We start from the raw sequence: 20,689 nt of genomic DNA, 5'->3' as shown, positions 1-20,689 counted from the left end.
GCTTTCTTAGGAACACTTAGCTCTCATACTCCATTTCCTTAATTAATTCACCTCATTCTTTGAAAATATTATTTCATGTCTTTCCTTCTTTCCTTAGAGTTTCAATATCTCTTTCACTTTCTCATTCTGAGTTGATGACTCTCCTCTTAAAGCACTAAAGAAAATATAAATAATCAGAAGACAAGTGCCTCATTTTCTTACCATGAAATCTACTCATACCATGCATCTGGGCATTTAGTTACTGCCTACCAACCTTTTACTATAGATGATCACTGTTTCCACATTGGATTTTAGTCCTTCTAACATACTTGATACAATTAAGTCATAATTTTCTCCTTTCCTTTTCTCTTTTAAATACTGTTGGTGCATAACAAATCACTTCATACTGTCCTTAAAAAAAAGCATTTTGTGAGCTCTTACAGGTTGTGGATGAGATTTCAGTAATTGATGAGCTGGGCGATTTTGGCCAAGCGTCCCTCATGGGTCTGTAGTCTTTGGGGCAATCAAACCCTTACTGGAAGTTTAGGGCTATGGTGGGAGTGTTTCACTGGTTGAGGAATACTTTTCATTTCCTTTTCTGTCCTAGCCTTAGAACAGCAAGATGCATCACACATCAACTATTCTGCTGATCCTTTTGATTTTAGTGAAGTGAAAGTTAAGTTGCTCAGTTGTGTCCGACTCTTTGGGACCCCATGGGCTGTAGCCTATCAGGCTCCTCGGTCCATGGAATTCTCCAGGCAAGAATACTGGAGTGGGTTGCCATTTCCTTTTGATTTTAAGCCAGACATAAAATACAGACTTGAGAAACAGGGACATAAACCCACTTTTTGATAAGAGGTGTGTTAAGCTCACATTGCAGAATAGTTGTGGGATGGGGAATACTGTTGTAGTCATTTTGGAAGATAAATCTGCCTCATAGGTTAGTGAATAATTTCTTTGCTGCTTAAGTATTACCATCCACATACATATGTATGGCAAAACTATCCATTAAAGAGAAGGAAGAAATCCTTATGTCCCTATGCCCCCCACCTAAACACCTTTACTCTGTTCTATTGTAAAAGTTTTCAAAAATTTTCCATTGCCTATCATTCCATTTGCTCCTTCACTAGAATCAGATTTTATCTCTACTTCCTAACTAAAATATTCTTAACTAAGTAATCCATTTGTTTTTAAAATCTAGTGGTTAATTCTCATTTGATACATTTGACTACTCCCTCCTCTTCTTGGAATACTTGCTTTTTATGTTTTCCTAAGATTTACTGTTTCTGAGTTTTCTGATGGTTCCCATTTTTCTCCTATTTTTCTGATGGTTCCTATTCCTCTCCTTTGCTTTTCTGCTCTTTTAATGTTGGGATGCACCTAGATTTATCCCTCAGCCCTTTTCTGGTTCTCATCTAGACCCACAGCCTAGATTATCTTCTCCAGTCCCCTGATTTCGAATTACATCTCTCAGTGATGACCTTCCAATTTTCAGTCCCAGACTTAAACTCTCTTTGTGCTGTAGACTTACATGTTTGATTTCCTCCTTGACATCTTCACTTGGTCATCAAATAAGCACACCAACTTCAGTATATCCAAAATAAAATTATATCACTGCTTTCGTCATCATCCCCACTCTCACATGCTATTTTCTCAGATTTCTGCATTTTAGAAAATAGCACCATCATTTACTCAGGGGAAAATATTTAGGAAACTTTCTTGAGTTCTCTCTTTACTCATCCTCCATTGTCTATTCATTCAAAATCTTTTCAGATATACTTTTAAAATATATCCAGATTTGTTACACTCTATCTTTACTGTTATTCTCCTAAGAAATACATGTTCAGCTAACAGTAATTTATGAAGTGGACAACATATTTTATCTATTCCACTTATTTCTACCAATAACAAAACTTATCTTTAAAAATTGTAATTAAAACAAATCTTTTGCTTATGTTCTTTAAATGACTTATCAACATATTCAGAATAAATGCAACGTCTTCATTATAACTGACATGTTTACTCCTACATATACTGGTCCCTATTCACCTTTGCTCCCTCATTTTCTGCTGTTCTCATTCTTGCTCACATCTTTCTAGCTCCTATGGCCTTTTTGCTGTTCTTTGATGATGAAAAACTCCTTCTTTCCTCTGGACCTTTGAACTTATTTTTTATGCCTTGAACATCCCTATTCATTTCCAGTTTTTTAACACTTTCACTGTTTTCAAGAATCTCCAAAGATCACAGAGAGGTTTTGTTTTGTTTTCCTTTAGTCTCTAGGGACTATAGTAATTTAGTTTATGAGACTAGGTTTGTTTTGGGAGTACTTCCATTTTGCTGAACACTAAAATCATTCACAGAATTTTAAAAAATATGTAGAATTCTAGACTCTACCTTGTGTTGTTGTAACTGCTCAGTCACTAAGTCATGCCTGACTCTTTGCAACTCCATGGATTGCTTCATTATCTCCCCGAGTTTGCTCAAACTCATGTCCATTGAGTCAGTGATGCCATCCAACCATCTCATTCTCTATTGCTCCCTTCTCCTCCTGCCTTCAATCTTTCCCAGCATCAGAGTCTTTTCCAATGAGTTGGCTTTTCACGTCAGGAGACCAAAGTATTGGAGCTTCAGCTTTAGCATCAGTCCTTCCAATGAATATTCAGGTCTGATTTCCTTTAGGATTGGCTGGTTTGATTTCTTTGCTGACCAAGAGACTCTCAAGAGTCCTCTCTAGCACCACAGTTCAAAAGCATCAATTCTTTAGCACTCAGCCTTCTTTATGATCCAACTTTCACATCCATACATGACTACTGGAAAAACTGGAGTTTTTACTATAGAGACCTTTGTTGGCAAAGTGATATCTCTTCTTCTTCTTCTTCTTTTTTTTTTTTACTATACTGTCTAGGATTGTCATAGCTTTTCTTTTAAAGAGTATCTTTTAATTTCAATTCTGCAGTCACTGTCCCCAGTGATTTTGGAGCCCAAGAAAATAAAATCTGCTACTGTTTCCATTTTTACCCCATGTATTTGCCATGAAGTGATGGGACTGGATGCCATGATCTTTGTTTTTGGAATGTTGAGAGTTTTAAGCCAACTTTTTCACTCTCCTCCTTCATGTTCATCAAAAGGCTGTTTAGCTCATCTCCACTTACTGCCATAAGGGTAGTCTCATCTGCATATCTGAGGTTGTTGATACTTCTCCCAGCAGTCTTGATTCTAGCTTGTGTTTCATCCAGCCTAGCATTTCACATGATGTACTCTGCATATAAGTTAAATAAGCTACTTTGCTCATTTCACATACTAGCAAGGTAATACTCAAAATCATTCAAGCTAAGCTTCAACAGTACATGAACTGAGAACTTCAAGATATGCAAGCTGGATTTAGAAAAGAAAAAGGAACCAGAGATCAAGTTGCCAATAATCTTGGATCATAGGTAAAGCAAGAGAATTCCAGAAAAACATCTACTTCTACTTCATTGATTACATTCAAGCCTTTGACTGTGTGGATCACAAAAACTGTGGAACTTTCTTAAAGAGATGGGAATACCACATCACCTTACCTGCTTCCTGAGAAATGTGTATGCAGTTCAATAAACAACAGTTAGAACTGGACATGGAACAACAAACTTGTCAAAATTGTGAAAGTCTTTACCTTAGGCCCACTGATTCATTATCTTCAAAGACAGGTTCTTGAAGCAATACTTAAACTTTTCCTCAAGTATGTGTTTCTTCTTCACCCAATTTGTAGGCTAGCAATGTTTTAGGGAGTCTAAAACATTCTCTTATGATGGCATCACATGCTTTGCTTTTAAGTCCCTCTTACTATTGTTTTTCTTATACTTCTTATTTCAACAAGTATTCTTGAAGTTAAAAAAGGGCAATAAAATAGAATGTAAGTAGCTTTTAATATTTGTTAACAATAAGCTATTCATTAATCAGCAAACACATCCTCTTTTATAGTAGCATGTGAACTGAAAAATATTGGTCATAACACATTTCAAAAATGTCAACTTTTGTGCACTGGGATGACCCAGAGGGATGGTATGGGGAGGGAGGTGGGAGGGAGGTTCAGGATTGGGAACACATGTACACCCGTGGCAGATTCATGTTGATGTATAGCAAAACCAATACAATATTGTAAAGTAATTAGCTTCCAATTAAAATAAATAAATTAAAAAAATAAAAAATAAGTAACAGATGTGACACATCATTTGTGTGCATGAAATTTACATATTTTATACATTACTCTTAAACATTTAAGTTTGAACCCTGAATAGCCAAAGCAATCTTGAGAAAGAAGAATGGAGCTGGAGGACTCAGGCTTTTTGACTTCAGACTATGTTACAAAGCTACAGTAATTAAGACACAGTATGATACTGGCACAAAAGACAGAAATATAGACCAAATGGAACAGAAAGCCCAGAGATAAACCACATATGTATGGTTTCCTAGACAAAGTAGGCAAGAATATACAATGGAAAAAGACAGTCTTTTTCCATAACTGGTGCTTGGACAACTACACATAAAAGAATGAAATCGAACACTCCCTAACACCATACACAAAAGTAAACTCAAAACAGATGAAATACTTAAATGTAAGAGAAGACCCTATAAAACTCTCAGAGGAAAATATAGGCAGCATACTTTTTGACATAAATTGCCACAATATCTTTTTGAACCCACATCCAAGAATAACGAAAATAAAAACAAAAATGAGCAAAAGGGACTTAATTAAACTTAAAACCTTCTGCACAACAAATGAAATCACAAAGAAGATGAAAAGACAACCCTCTTTTGAATGGGAGACAATATTTGCAAATGAAGCAACTGACAAAGGATTAATCTCCAAAATATACAAACAGCTTGTGCAGCTCAATATCAAACAAACAATCCAACCAAAAAATGGGCAGAAGAGCTAAGTAGACATTCCTCTAAAGAAGACATATGCATGGCCAACCAACACATGAAAAGATGTTCAACATCACTAATTACTGCTTGTGCTCAGTCGCATGTGACTCTTTGGAACCCCATGGACTGTTATCCCACAAGGGTCCTCCATCCATAGAATTTTCCAGGCAAGAATACTGGAGTGGGTTGCCATTTCCTACTCCAGGGGATCTTCCTGATCCAGGGACTGAACGTGCATCTCTTGTATCTCTTGCATTGCAAGTAGATTTTTTTTTTTTTTTTACCACTGCGCCACTTGAGAAGCCTCCCTTCCCCACAACTAATCATTAGATAAATTCAAATCATTAATACAATGAAGTATGATACTCACAGTGGTCAGAATGGCTATTATCAAAAAATCTACAAACAATAAATGCTGGAGAGGGTGTGGATAAAAGGAGCTCTTCCTACACTGTTGTTGGGATTTAAATTAGTACAGCCACTATGGAGAACAGTATGGAGGCTTCTTAAAAAGCTAAAAACAGAACTACAATATGACCCAGCAATCCCACTCCTGAGCAAATATTAATACCTGTAGAAAACCATAATTCCAAAAGATACATGCACCCCAATATTCACTGCAGCATTATTTACAATAGGCAGGACATGAAAGCAACCTAAATGTCCAATGATAGAAGAATGGATAAAGAAGATATAATACATATATATAATGGAATGCTACTCAGCCATAAACAGGAACAAAATTGTGCCACTTGCGGAGGTATGGATGAACCTAGCGTCTGTCATCCCATGGATGGAGGAGTCTGGTAGGCTGCAGTCCATGGGGTTGCTAAGTGTCAGACGCGACTGAGCAACTTCACTTTCACCTTTCACTTTCATGCATTGGAGAAGGAAATGGCAACCCACTCCAGTGTTCTTGCCTGGAGAATCCCAGGGACGGGGGAGCCTGGTGGGCTGCTGTCTGTGGGGTCGCACAGAGTTCGACATGACTGAAGCGACTTAGCAGCAGCAGCAGAGTCTGTCATACAGAGTGAAGTAAGTCAGAAAGAGAAAAAACAACCTTGTATACTATTGCTTATATGTGGAGTCAAGAAAAAATGATACAGATGAACTGATTTGCAAAACAGAAATAGAGACACAGATGTAGAATAAGCCTATACATATTACTGACATATACATATTACTATATATAATATAGATAGTAAGGACAAGCTGGAATCAAGATTGCATGGAGAAATATCAATAACCTCAGATATGCAGATGACATCACTCTTATGACAGAAAGGAAAGAGGAACTGAAAAGCCTCTTGATGTAAGTGAAAGAGGAGAGTGAAAAAGTTGGCTTAAAACTCAACATTCAAAAGACAAAGATCACGGCATCCGGTCCCATCACTTCGTGGCAAATGGATAGGGGAACAATGGAAACAGTGAAATACTTTATTTTGGGGGGCTCCAAAATCACTGCAGGTGGTGACTGCAGCCATGAGATTAAAGACACTTACTCCATGGAAGAAAATCTATGACAAACCTAGACAGCATAGTAAAAAAGCAGAGACATTACTTTGCCAACAAAGGCCATCTAGTCAAAGCTATGGTTTTTCCAGTACTAATGTATGGATGTGAGAGTTGGACCATTAAGAAAGCTGAGCACTGAAGAATTGCTGCTTTGGTACTGTGGTGTTGGAGAAGACTCTTGAGAGTCCCTTGGACTGCAAGGAGATCAAACCAGTCAATCCTAAAGGAAATCAGTCCTGAATATTCATCAGAAGGATTAATGCTGAAGCTGAAACTCCAGTACTTTGGCCACCTGATGCAAAGAACTGACTCATTCAAAAAGACCCTGATGCTGGGGAAGATTGAAGGCAGGAGGAGGAGGGGACAACAGAGGATGAGAAGGTTGGATGGCATCTCTGACTTGATGGACATGAGTTTGAGCAAGTTCCAGGATTTGGTGATGGACAGGGAATCCTGGAGTGCTGCAGTTCATGGCATTGCATGGAGTCAGACATAAATGAGTGAACTGAATTGAGCCGATAAGAACCTACTGTATAGCACAGTGAACTCTACTCAGTACTCTTTGGTCACCTAAATGGGAAGGAAATTAATAAGGGGGGCAAATATGTATACATATAGCTACTTCATTTTGCTGTACAGCAGAAACTAACATAGCATTGTAAAAGCAGCTATACTCTAACAAAAGTTAATTAAAATTTTTAAGTTTGAATGTTTCCATGTTTTGCTACATGTTTTTTTTTCAGATAATTGTGTTTCTTCTTTTTTGCCTCACCAGTTTGGTTTGGTTTGCATAGTTCAGTTCAGTTCAGTTGCTCAGCAACCCCATTAACTGCAGCACAACAGGTCTCTCTGTCCATCACCAACTCCCAGAGTTTACCCAAACTCATGTCCATTGAGTCGGTGATGTCATCCAACCATCTCATCCTCTGTCATTGCGTTCTCCTCCTGCATAGTTAGTTTTGGTCTTATATGTCCCCTAATTCTCTAACACTTTAGAACCAGTTCAGTTCAGTCGCTCAGTCATGTCCAACTCTTTGCGACCCCGTGAATCGCAGCTCGCCAGGCCTCCCTGTCCATCACCAACTCCCAGAGTTCACTCAGACTCAGTCCATCGAGTCAGTGATGCCATCCAGCCATCTCATCCTCTGTCGTCCCCTTCTCCTCTTGCCGCCAATCCCTCCCAGCATCAGAGTCTTTTCCAATGCGTCAACTCTTTGCATGATATGGCCAAAGTACTGGATGGCCAAAGTACTGGAGTTTAAGCTTTAGCATCATTCCTTCCAAAGAAATCCCAGGGCTGATCTCCTTCAGAATGGACTGGTTGGATCTCCTTGCAGTCCAAGGGACTCTCAAGGGTCTTCTCCAACACCACAGTTCAAAAGCATCAATTCTTTGGCTCTCAGCTTTCTTCACAGTCCAAATCTCACATCCATACATGACCACTGGAAAAACCATAGCCTTGACTAGATGGACCTTTGTTGGCAAAGTAATGTCTCTGCTTTTGAATATGCTGTCTAGGTTGGTCATAACTTTCCTTCCAAGGAGTAAGTGTCTTTTAATTTCATGGCTGCAGTCACCATCTGCAGTGATTTTGGAGCCCAAAAAACAAAGTCTGACACTGTTTCCACTGTTTCCCCATCTATTTCCCATGAAGTGATGGGACCGGATGCCATGATCTTTGTTTTCTGAATGTTGAGTTTTAAGCCAACTTTTTCACTCTCCTCTTTCACTTTCATCAAGAGGCTTTTTAGTTCCTCTTCACTTTCTGCCATAAGGGTGGTGTCACCTGCATATCTGAGGTTATTGATATTTCTCCCGGCAATCTTGATACCAGCTTGTGCTTCTTCCAGCCCAGGGTTTCTCATGATGTACCCTGCATATAAGTTAAGTAAGCAGGGTGGCAATATACAGCCTTGATGTACTCCTTTTCCTATTTGGAACCAGTCTGTTCCATGTCTAGTTCTAACTGTTGCTTCCTGACCTGTATACAAATTTCTCAAGAGGCAGGTCAGGTGGTCTGGTACTCCCATCTCTTGAAGAATTTCCCACAGTTTATTGTGATCCACACAGTCAAAGGCTTTGGCATAGCCAATAAAGCAGAAATAGATGTTTTTCTGGAACTCTCTTGCTTTTTCTATGATCCAGTGGATGTTGGCAATTTGGCCTCTGGTTCCTCTGCCTTTTCTAAAATCAGCTTGAACAACTGGAAGTTCATGGTTCACATATTGCTGAAGCCTGGCTTGGAGAATTTTAAGCATTACTTCACTAGTGTGTGAGATGAGTGCAGTTGTGCAGTAGAATGTCAGACCATAAAAATGTGCTTGCTGCTTTCATTTTTTAAAAATCTTTTTGCCTCAATTAATAAAATGTTTTAAACTGTTCTGCATTTACGAATCTCTTTAATTATCAACATACTTAATACAGTTCATGTTGTAATAGTTATATTTTTATTATCTGTTGGTTGAGAAAATCCAAATATATATGCCTTCATGGTTCCAATCACTGCATGTCCATCAGAGGTTTCTCAGAAACAAGGATATGAGAGACATTGCTGATATTAAAGAGAGAACACATAAAAATAATTGAAAGTTGCTAAGTTCCGTTTGCTGTTCATAGATTTTTGCAAAATCATAAAATGAAAATTGAAATACCACTTTCTATATATGATTTAGTATCTGTTGTTTGCAGTCAAAATGTTGGTAAAGAGAAAAAGAACCATGCTCAAGTTTAAGGGATTTCTTCTAGCATCCCTGATCCTCTTCAATGGGATTTTAAAACTGGTTCTCTGTGGCTATCTAGGTGGAAGAAATAAGGTGAAGATGGAACAGCTGGTAGGACATGTCAAAGCACAGGTCTTAAGTTTGCTTACCTACATAACTACACCAAATAAAGGAAGTAGAAGTAAGGAGAGGCATCAACCAGTGGCTGAACTAGAGGAGGCTATTCCTGGCTAAGTCTGCTTATCACATAGATGTAGGAGTCAAAAATTAGTATGGGTTTTAAAAATCATAATTAGTATGATTTTAAAACATGAAAATACTGCCCACAAATATTTGCAGTGCAAGAAATGTCCCACACAATGACTTACTAGCTTACTAAATGTGTCTGCCACATTTTCTGGCCAATACAATCCACTTCTTTCTAGCTTCTTCCATAAAGACATAGCCTTATGAATATTTTTATTTATTTATTTATTTTTTTCTCTAGTGGGATGAAAGTGGCTGTCAGCTGAGTGGAGTTCCCTGGAATGCTTTTAAATTTCTGATAAAATATTCAGTTGGCATGCCTCTTTACCTCTGGTTCTTTCACCTCTTCCTCTCTGAAACTTAAATATGTGAAGTTTAGCAGTCACCTGGCAACTATGAGGCTCCAAACCAGTGAGCTAAGGATGAAAGAGCAAAAATAGGAAACTTCTGGGTTTTGGCTGAAAAGAAGAGCCAGTGGCAGCTATTTTTAACCTCCAGACTTCTAGTAATATATAAGTAATGAATCTCTATTAAATTACTCTTTGTTGGATTTTCTGTTACTTGGAGAACATACAACTAAAGCATGCAGTCCCCTCCCATGGAATTACTGAAGTCAGGAAGGAAAGAGAGGGGAAAAGAGTCTGGTAAAAGTTAGTCTGCCTCTAGAGAAACTCTGGCCCACAATTTGGGAATAAAGGTGTGATTGTATCTTATTTTTCCAAACTAAATTCTTAAGAATGAAAATAATCACTATATCTTTTTTTTTGTTCCCTGTAGTACGTAGTACAGCGTTCTAAAGGACTCTCTCCATTTCTCTTTGTTCTTCCTGTCTAGATTAGAAAAAAATTATTGATAATAGATTCTGCATGTCAGGTATTATAATAGAGATATAAATATGATAAAGGTAAACCTTACCTAGGGAAATTTCACAGCTTAGTAGGATAGTCAAACTAAAGGGTAAATATGCATTATATGTTATTATACATGTGTACACAGAGAAATATTGGAGAAGAAAGGAGTTTATATCTAATGATGACAGAGCAAGGGAAGAGGGGTATAATGATTTCCAGGTTTTTTTTTGCAATAAGTTACAAGACTAAGAAAAATTCTTTTGGTAAAGTATGTATAAGGTTATTTTTTGGTGTAATACGTCTTCATAAATCTGGAGAAACTACTAAAAACTCAAGGTTAGAATCAAATCTATTTGACAAAAAGACAAAATGTACATAGCTCTTGTTAATATTTTTTCTGAAGCATTGTAATTTTTTTTGTATGTGTATATACGTGTTATAAAATTCATATCATACTGTATCATATAGTTTGAATTATTCTATAAATTGCCTGTTCATTAAGCCACCTCTGATGAACATAATTTCATAATGAAGCATAGATATCTACCTATTGTAATTTATGACTGTAGACTATTCCATAATATAAACAAATGGTAAATTTATTTAAAGAAACTTCAGTCATCATATAATTAGATTGTTTATAATTATTTGAATGAAACATATTTGTATCTAAAAAATACACTTTTACCCAATTATTTCAACTGGAGTTTGGGAAGCTAAGGATTTACAGCAGTACTGTGACCAATTCACTCTTTCCTGGAGATATTCAGGGAGAGAGAATATCTGCATTAATTTTCCTGGTAAACATGCTAATGACCTCCTGGAAAATACACTTATGACCTTCTGGTAAACATACAAATGACCTGAAAAACCCACTAATGCTGTTAACTAGCAAAGGATAATGATAACTTCTTATCTATAAATAGGAAAAAAAAACTATCCTGTTGAAGTTGCTTATTGTAAATACACTTGTAATTTATAGATTCATGGGAAATTGCTGGCTGGAGTTCAGTTCAGTTCAGTTCAGTCACTCAGTTGTGTCTGACTCTTTGAGATCCCATGAATCGCAGCACGCCAGGCCTCCCTGTCCGTCACAAACTCCCGGAGTTCACTCAAACTCACGTCCATCAAGTCAGTGATGCCATCCAGCCATCTCATCCTCTGTTGTCCCCTTCTCCTCCTGCCCCCAGTCCCTCCCAGCATCAGAGTCTTTTCCAATGAGTCAACTCTTTGCATGAGTTGGCCAAAGCATTGGAGTTTCAGCTTTAGCATCAGTCCTTCCAAAGAACACCCGGGACTGATCTCCTTTAGAATGGACTGGTTGGATCTCCTTGCAGTCCAAGTGACTCTCAAGAATCTTCTCCAACACCACAGTTCAAAAGCATCAATTCTTCGGTGCTCAGCCTTCTTCACAGTCCAATTGTGAGTCCAAACGGTGTAATTAATGTAAGATAGCCCACAGAGCTTCCTCTGTGTGAGTGAGTTGTCTGCATATATTGCTCAAATGCTTCTCTCTTAACCTGGAGCAAATGATGCCATATTGTGGGAGAAGAAAGTCCTTTTTTATTAAAAGCTGTATCAGAGGTTCTTGGACTCATCCAAGGGAAGGAATTCTTTGCTTGTATTGTTTAAATAATGGTGAAGCTTGATATTGGGTAAAGTCTATGACCTATGTAGTTGGATTTGACAATACAATCCTTTGTTTTCAGCACAGATACATTCCAGAAGTGGAATTTCTATATGAAGGGGAATGTACTATTTTAGGAACTGTGGAACATATAACTAGTCTATGGAGAAGTCTGAACTTGTAGGGACAAATTACCTTTCTCTGTTCTCTCAGATTTCCTTTTTCCATTCCTTTAGAGGTATCTTGGACAATTCCCTTAGCTTTCTTGTTCCATTCAGCTATTTATAAATAAGCCACTGCATTCACGTCAAGTTTAACAATCACAGTCCGATTTACTGCATATCTTCCTCTTCCTAGTACCAGTGGGCTTGGGGGACTTGAAGTAGAGTTGGAACAAAGTCTGCTCCTAATGTAGCCTTTCCTCTTCTATTTTTCCCTGTTATGCCTCTCGTCTGTTCCAGCTAATAGAATTGGAAGGTATGAAAATATTTTTCTTAAAAAATGTGTTTCTTAAAACTTTTTGTTTAGGCCATCTCTTGCATCTGCTGGCTAGTGCTTCTCCAGAGACAGATTGGTTCTCTTGGGGTGGTTATGTGATCCTAGTTGGTGATCTCCTCAGTGCACAGTTGCCTTGACATGGGAGATCTGCACCATTGATAGCTCTGTCAAACATGGTATTTCAAGCTTTGTTACTTTCTGTAATGTCCACTTTCTCCAAGACAAAAATGGTTGGCTTAGACTGCTCCATCCTGCCCATCATTCTGCCCTACTTTCTCTCTCAACTTCTCATTTCCTCTCCTACTCCTATGTGAGATCATTTAATTTGCTGCATAGTAAGTTCCCCAACTAATGAATAAGGTGACAGTTTCTTTAATTGATTGTCTCAGATCTTCATTATTTGGCTTTAGGGGAGGAGGACCTGCTTTATACACAGACTAAACACTCAAGATACCGTCTTTTTCTCTGGTTGCTGTACAGTATTTATTAACCAGGAAGAGAGTGAGGCTTATATGAAGGATAATATTTCCTTATTATTCTTTTAAAATTTTGTATTGGAGTATAGTTGAAATACAATGTTATGTTAGTTACAAGTATACGGAAAATTAAATCGTATATATATATATATATATATATATATATATATATATATATATAAACATATATATATATGTGTATATATCTCCATTCTTTTACAGATTCTTTTCTCATATAGGTTATTACAGAATATGGATACTAGAGCTGTTTTGTATTTGATACTTATTGCTCACAATTTTGTGTTCCACTCCAATTCTTCAGATATCAGAGTAATCTCATTTAAAGTCCTACTATATACCCATGAATGGCAACCCACTCCAGTGTTCTTGCCTGGAGAATCCCAGGGATGGGGAAGCCTGGTGGGCTGCCATCTATGGGGTCACACAGAGTCAGACATGACTGAACTGACTTAGCAGTATATACCCATGAACAAAGCTAGTGGACATGATGGAATTCCAGCTGAGCTATTTAAAATCCTAAAGAAAATGCTGCTAAAGTGCAGCTCCATGGACTATACACCCCATGGAATTCTCTAGGCCAGAATACTGGAGTAGGTAGCCTTTCCTTTCTCCAGGGCATCTTCCCAACCTAGGAATCAAACCCAGGTCTCCCACATTGCAGGCAGATTCTTTCCCAGCTGAGCCTCAAGGGAAGCTCAATACTAGCAAGGTTATACTCAAAATCCTTCAAACTAGGCTTCAGCAGTACGTGAACCAAGAACTTTCAGATATACAAGCTGGGTTTAGAAAAGGTAGAGGAACCAGGAATCAAATTGCCAATTTTTGTTGGATCATGGAGAAAGCAAGGGGATTCCAGAAAAATATCTACTTCTGCTTCATTGTAGTCAATGTGTGTGGATCACAATAAATTGTGAAAAATTCTTTGAGAGATGGGAATACCAGACCACCTTACCTGTCTCCTGTGAAACCTTTATGCAGGTCAAGAAGCAGCAGTTAGAACCAGGCATGGGACAATGATTGGGTTCAAAATTGGGAAAGGAGTACAACAAGGCTCCATATTGTCACCTTGTATATTTAACTTTCATGCAGAATACATCATGCAAAATGCTGTGCTGGATAAATCATAAACTGCAATCAAGATTGCTGGCAGAAATATCAACAAACTCAGATATGCTGATGATACCATTCTAATGGCAGAAAGTGAAGAGGAACTAAAGAGCCTCTTGATGGGGGTGAAAGAAGAGAGTGAAAAAATTGGCTTAAAACTCAACATTCACAAAACTAAGATCATGGCAGCTGATCCCATCACTTCATGGCAAATAGAAGGGAAAAAAGTGGAAGCAGTGACAGATTTTCTTTTCTTGGGCTGGAGTCATGAAATTTAAAGATACTTGTTCCTTGGAAGAAAAGGTATGACAAATCTAGGCAGTATATTAGAAAGTAGAAATTCCTTTGCTAACAAATGTCCATATAGTCAAAGCTATGGTTTTTCCAGGAATCAGGTACAGATGAGAGAGTTGGACTGTAGAGAAGGCTGGGCACCAAAGAACTGATGCTTTCAAACTGTGGTGCTGGAAAAGACTCTTGAGAGTCTCTTGGACTGCAAGGAGATCAAATCAGCCAATCCTAAAGCAAATCAACCTTGAATATTTATTGCAAGGACTGATGCTTTTAATATTTTGGGCCCTTATGTGAAGAGCTGGCTCATTGGAAAAGACCCTGATGCTGAGAAGGATTAAAGGCAGGAGGAGAAAGGGGTGGCAGAGGATGAGATGATTAGATAGCATTGCTGACTCAATGGACATGAATGTGAGCGAACTCTGGGAGATAGTGGAGGAGAGAGGAGCCTGGTGTGCTGCTGTCCATGGAGTTGCAATGAGTTGACATGACTTAGTGACTGAATAACAACAAACCATATTTCCAAAAGACTCTACCAAGTTACACATCTAACAGTCTTTATAAGAATTGCAGAACAATAGTAAATATTATATTTTATGTAAATTTTCTCATCATATGTTTAAGCTTACTTTATTACTGTTTCAATCAGAATTTCTTCATAGTTAAGCTGAATTTTTTAAAAAACTGTTTATTGATCTTTTATATTCTTATGGTTTTCAATTACTGACTTGAATACTTTTATTTATATTGAAGCTATTGAACATTTGATTTCTATATAGGTTGTGTGTTTTCTTTCAATGTTTGCTGCTTGCTTTTATTCATTACTTATTAATTAATACTAATTAATCATATTATTAATAATATTTTTGCTTTACTCATACCTTAAATTTTATATGAAAAAACTATCAAACTTTATGTTTTATTCTTTGAAATAATTAAATAGCATTTTTATTCTCATACATTTGTGATTTCCTTTTATCAAATATTTATTACATTTGTATTTATTTTTTTAAATTTTTAATAATTATTATTTTTTTTACTTTACAATATTGTATTGGTTTTGCTATACATCAACATGCATCTGCCATGGGTGTACACATGTTCCCCATCCTGAACCCTCCTCCCACCTCCCTCCCCATACCATCCTTCTGGATCATCCCAGTGCACCAGCCCCAAGCTTCCTGTATCCTGCATCGAACCTGGACTGGTGATTCGTTTCTTATATGATATTATACATGTTTTAAGGCTATTCTCCCAAATCATCCCCCCACCCTCTCTCCCACAGAGTCCAAAAGACTGTTCTATACATCTCTGTCTCTTTTGTTGTCTCACATACAGGGTTATCATTAGGATCTTTCTAGATTCCATATATATGTGTTAGTATACTGTATTGGTGTTTTTCTTTCTGGCTTACTTCACTCTGTATAATGATGAAAGAAATCAAAGAGGACACAAATAGATGGAGAAATATACCATGTTCATGGATTGGAAGAATCAATATAGTGAAAATGAGTATACTACCCAAAGCAATCTATAGATTCAATGCAATCCCTATCAAGCTACCAACGGTATTTTTCACAGAGCTAGAACAAATAATTTAACAATTTGTATGGAAATACAAAAAACCTTGAATAGCCAAAGCTATCTTGAGAAAGAAGATTGGAACTGGAGGAATCAACCTGCCTGACTTCAGGCTCTACTACAAAGCTACAGTCATCAAGACAGTATGGTACTGGCACAAAGACAGAAATATAGATCAATGGAACAAAATAGAAAGCCCAGAGATAAACCCACACACCTATGGACACTTTATCTTTGACAAAGGAGGCAAGAATATACAATGGATTAAAGACAATCTCTTTAACAAGTGGTGCTGGGAAATCTGGTCAACCACTTGTAAAAGAATGAAACTAGAACACTTTCTAACACCATACACAAAAATAAACTCAAAATGGATTAAAGATCTAAACATAAGACCAGAAACTATAAAACTCTTAGAGGAGAACATAGGCAAAACACTCTCCGACATACATCACAGCAGGATCCTCTATAACCCACCTCCCAGAATATTGGAAATAAAAGCAAAAATAAACAAATAGGATCTAATTAAAATTAAATGCTTCTGCACAACAAAAGAAACTATAAGCAAGGTGAAAAGACAGCCTTCAGAATGGGAGAAAATAATAGCAAATGAAGCAACTGACAAACAACTAATCTCAAAAATATACAAACTATTCCTGCAGCTCAATTCCAGAAAAACAAATGACCCAATAAAAAAATGGGCCAAAGAACTAAATAGACATTTCTCCAAAGAAGGCATACAGGTGGCTAACAAACACATGAAAAGATGCTCAACATCACTCATTATCAGAGAAATGCAAATCAAAACCACAATGAGGTGCCATTTCACACCAGTCAGAATGGCTGCGATCCAAAAGTCTACAAGCAATAAATGCTGGAGAGGGTGTGGAGAAAAGGGAACCCTCTTACACTGTTGGTGGGAATGCAAACTAGTACAGCCACTATGGAGAACAGTGTGGAGATTCCTTAAAAAACTGGAAATAGAACTGCCTTATGATCCAGCAATCCCACTGCTGGGCATACACACCGAGGAAACCAGAAGGGAAAGAGACACGTGTACCCCAATGTTCATCGCAGCACTGTTTATAATAGCCAGGACAGGGAAGTAACCTAGATGTCTATCAGCAGATGAATGGATAAGAAAGCAGTGGTACATATACACAATGGAGTATTACTCAGCCATTAAAATGAATTTATTTTGGAATGAAGTGTGATATGAGAACCTACAATTATGTTTTTCAATGGTCTCAAAAACATTTATTATTTTAAATTTGCCTTTCCTCACTGACATAAGGAATTATTTTATGTATTTGTTTGCTTCATTTATTTCTTTATGTATGTTTTAATATATCATATGATATGGTTCTTGTGTTATTTTTACCTTCAAAGTTTATGTTAACTATTCTCAAGCATTTTCATTTCAGAATGAACGGTTTAATACCTTTTTTACTTTTATCCTTCCAAAAAAATCTCTTCTCTCCTTGTCATCCATTTTTTGCCTCTCTCACACCCTCTCCATCTCTCCCTCCCTACTCCTTCATTCTCTCTTTCTTACCTATGAACCCTATGCTACTGCTACTGCTAAGTCGCTTCAGTCATGTCCAACTCTGTGCGACCCCATAGACGACAGCCCACCAGGCTCTCCCATCCCTGGGATTCTCCAGGCTAGGGTCATGTTTCTTGAGTTGTTAATTTCTAATCTTTAATAAATAATCTTTCTTTACTTTTCATATGATTGTCACACTGTTCTTTTTCTAACACACTATATTAAATGCTTAGCTCAATTGTTTTTATTCCTTTCTTCTTTAAGTACAAAGCATACAACAGTAGCTTTGTCTGTAGTTTTAGTGATGAATAATCTTTCTATTGTTATTAATTTCTCAGTAGCCTATATTTTGCCTTTATTTTTTTCTTTACCAATGTATATAAAATTTTTAACTCCCTGGTCTTTAAAAAATTATTCATCTGATATTAGTATCACTTTGTTTAGAGTATGGCCTGTAATATGAGTTCTTGTTAGAGATTTTATTTTTTCAGCACGAGTTCTGCTTGATATTTTTTTCTGTTATGGTTGTTTATATTCTTTAATCACATATTTAACCTCCTTATAGTCTTTTTATATTTCATCCATTTCTATTTTATACTCATCTATTGACTTCTCAATTAAGCAAGTTCTTTTCTCATGATTTTCTCTCTGACATATAGTTAGTTATATCTTGCAAAATCAGAAATTAGTTTTAGGAATTTTCCTCTAGTATATAGTAGCTTTTTCAAAGTTATACCTTTATTCTAGGTTTTTAAATGCTGACTTTAAATATAGAGTTTAAATGCCTAGTTATTGGTTAGTTCAGGACTTGGATTTCATGGTCAGTGGTAAGTTGCTGTAATAGTAATAAATATTTTTCTACTGTCCCTCAGGTCATCTGTTTTATTTAGGAAACTGTAGTGTTCAATAAATTGAAAAAGAATTTCTTTTATCAGATACACATGCTCTAAAAACAATAATGATCCTTCCTATAGTTTGTTATTAGTTGTCTGAGAGTCTTAAGTTGTTGAGAAAATTTGTATTTTCTTGCTAAGTAAGCATAAGGATAAAATACTACTAGTAAAAAATTTGACAACTTCCATAACTATTATTATTATTATTAATCTGACACAAAGACTACTCATGTTTTCATTTTAGCAACTTGCAAAGTGCTCAAGATATAACATATTCTTAATAAACATTTAATGAATAAACCATCCTTAATTACAAAGAAATAAGTAAAAGGCAAATGGTATGTTAAATTGATTTGGTGAACTTAGAGTTTAATATTTTAAAATTATACTGCAGGTGATTTAAGAAATTAATCAGGTGGTCAAGAAGCAATATATATTTAGAAATTTGTTTTTCAGGTGCCAGAATTACCCAAGGAAATAAAATTTCCAGTAATATTTATAATTTTATTTGTTTATAATGTAATATTTGTGCTGCTGTCTTCAAGATTTTTAGAGCTTGGATACAGTATTTGTCACTTCTTTCTAGCATTTCTTTGTGCCATGGACTATTTAATAAACAGTGACATAGTTAAAAAAAAAAAAGTTAAACGAACAGATTTTTTTCACACACACACACACAAAATCTCCCTGCCCTCTTCAATTACTTTGTCCATTTCTGCTAAGGTACTAAATGAGCATTGATCTGGGTAGAGATTACGGTGCAGAATAAGGACAATGAAATCAGGAGCCAAGTCTCAAGCAGAATTACCAATTCAAAAAGACCAAAGCTGCTAGTGGTAAAGAACTCACTTGCCAAAGCAGGAGACATGAGACATGGGTTTGATCCCTGGGTCAGGAGGATCCCCTGGCTTAGGAAAAGCACCCTACTCTGGTATTCTTGCCTGGAAAATTCCATGGGCAAAGAAGCCTGGTGGGCTGCAGTCCATGAGGCCACAAAGTGTTGGACACGACAGAGTGACTGAACACAAAAGATCTAAAAAAGGAATCAATAATTCAGACAAAGCTAACTACTATGGAAGTAGAAGGAGTAGGATGTTTTAAGTACATGGTCTATTTATTCCTTGGCCTGTTCTGGGCTTGAAGCTGAGCATTTCCTTAGTCAGGTAGTACTTTGCTTGTTGTCCTGAGAAAACATTATGCACCATACACTGTGCTGGGTACCATGGATTTCTGAAATGCAAACATTAACCTTGACTGGGAGACTCAGTAAATGAATTGGAGAGTGAAGATTTGTTATCATGAAATTCTAATAAAGTATTGCAAAAGTAACCAGAAGGATGAAACCATCATTATTTAGGACTCTAAATTCTTTTCACTCTTCTCATTAGTGGTACTTTCACAGCTTCTGCTGAGTACCTGAGTATGTGGAGGATTGACTGGAGTTTGAGGAAAGGAGTTATAAAAAATATTTACTTCCCTTTGTTTTTATTTTTCCCTTTCCTGGAAGAGCATAAGATAGAAAAAAGAGAAGAGGGAAGAAAAAATGAGAAAGGGGGTCAAGCATCACATAAAAATGACAATATGGACTTTTAAGATCAACACTATTTAATACTAAATTTTAATAATTATTTTATATTTCTTCTATGTAAATACCCTTTATCTCTCAATGCCTTTATACGTATGCTAGGCACATGAAAGTTTTCTTTGAGTTGTTTTTGTGGAAACACAATAAAAGAATAGTGTTTCAAGTTTGGGTCAATACTGGATAGAGATCAAAGAGAGTGAAAGAGCAGAGAACAAAAGTTCAGCACAGAAGTCAAAGACAAAAAAAGAAAACCAAAACTGACCTGGAGTTTATGAACCTGACAAATTGACAGAAATTTTATGGACAGCACTGTGCTTTCTGCAGCTCACAGAAGGTAAAATCTTATTTAGAGTTTAAATTAGAAAGAAAACCACAGCTGATATCTAGATTACACAACAAGAAATGGAACAAATTGTGTGGCACACAAAATAAATCAATTGGGAAAATAAAATGGACAAATAATTGGAAGTTTATGTAATGAGAGTGATGGGACCTTAGCTGGGGCTTAAATGATGGGTTGGGAAATAGTAGGCAGCACAAAATTGCACTCAAAATGTGAATAACATGAGGGCATCTCTAATTCCTATAGAAAATGTTGCAATTCAGACAAGTGATATGGGGTTGTCTTTTTGGCTAACCCAATATATCAGATGTGAAATATATAATAAAATGAAGACTTGATTTATAGGCATTTAAAGTCAGTTGCCTAGTTTGTTGTTGTTGCTGTTCAGTTACTAAGTTGTGTCCAGCTCTTGTGACCCCATGGACTGCAGCACTCCAGGCTCCTCTGTCCTCCACTATTCCCCAGAGCTTGCTAAAATTCATGTCTATTGAGTCAATGATGC

This window comes from Bos indicus, chromosome 6 (genome assembly GCF_029378745.1).
Source record: "Bos indicus isolate NIAB-ARS_2022 breed Sahiwal x Tharparkar chromosome 6, NIAB-ARS_B.indTharparkar_mat_pri_1.0, whole genome shotgun sequence".
Lineage (NCBI taxonomy): Eukaryota > Metazoa > Chordata > Mammalia > Artiodactyla > Bovidae > Bos > Bos indicus.
Note: the sequence above shows the minus strand (reverse complement) of the source record.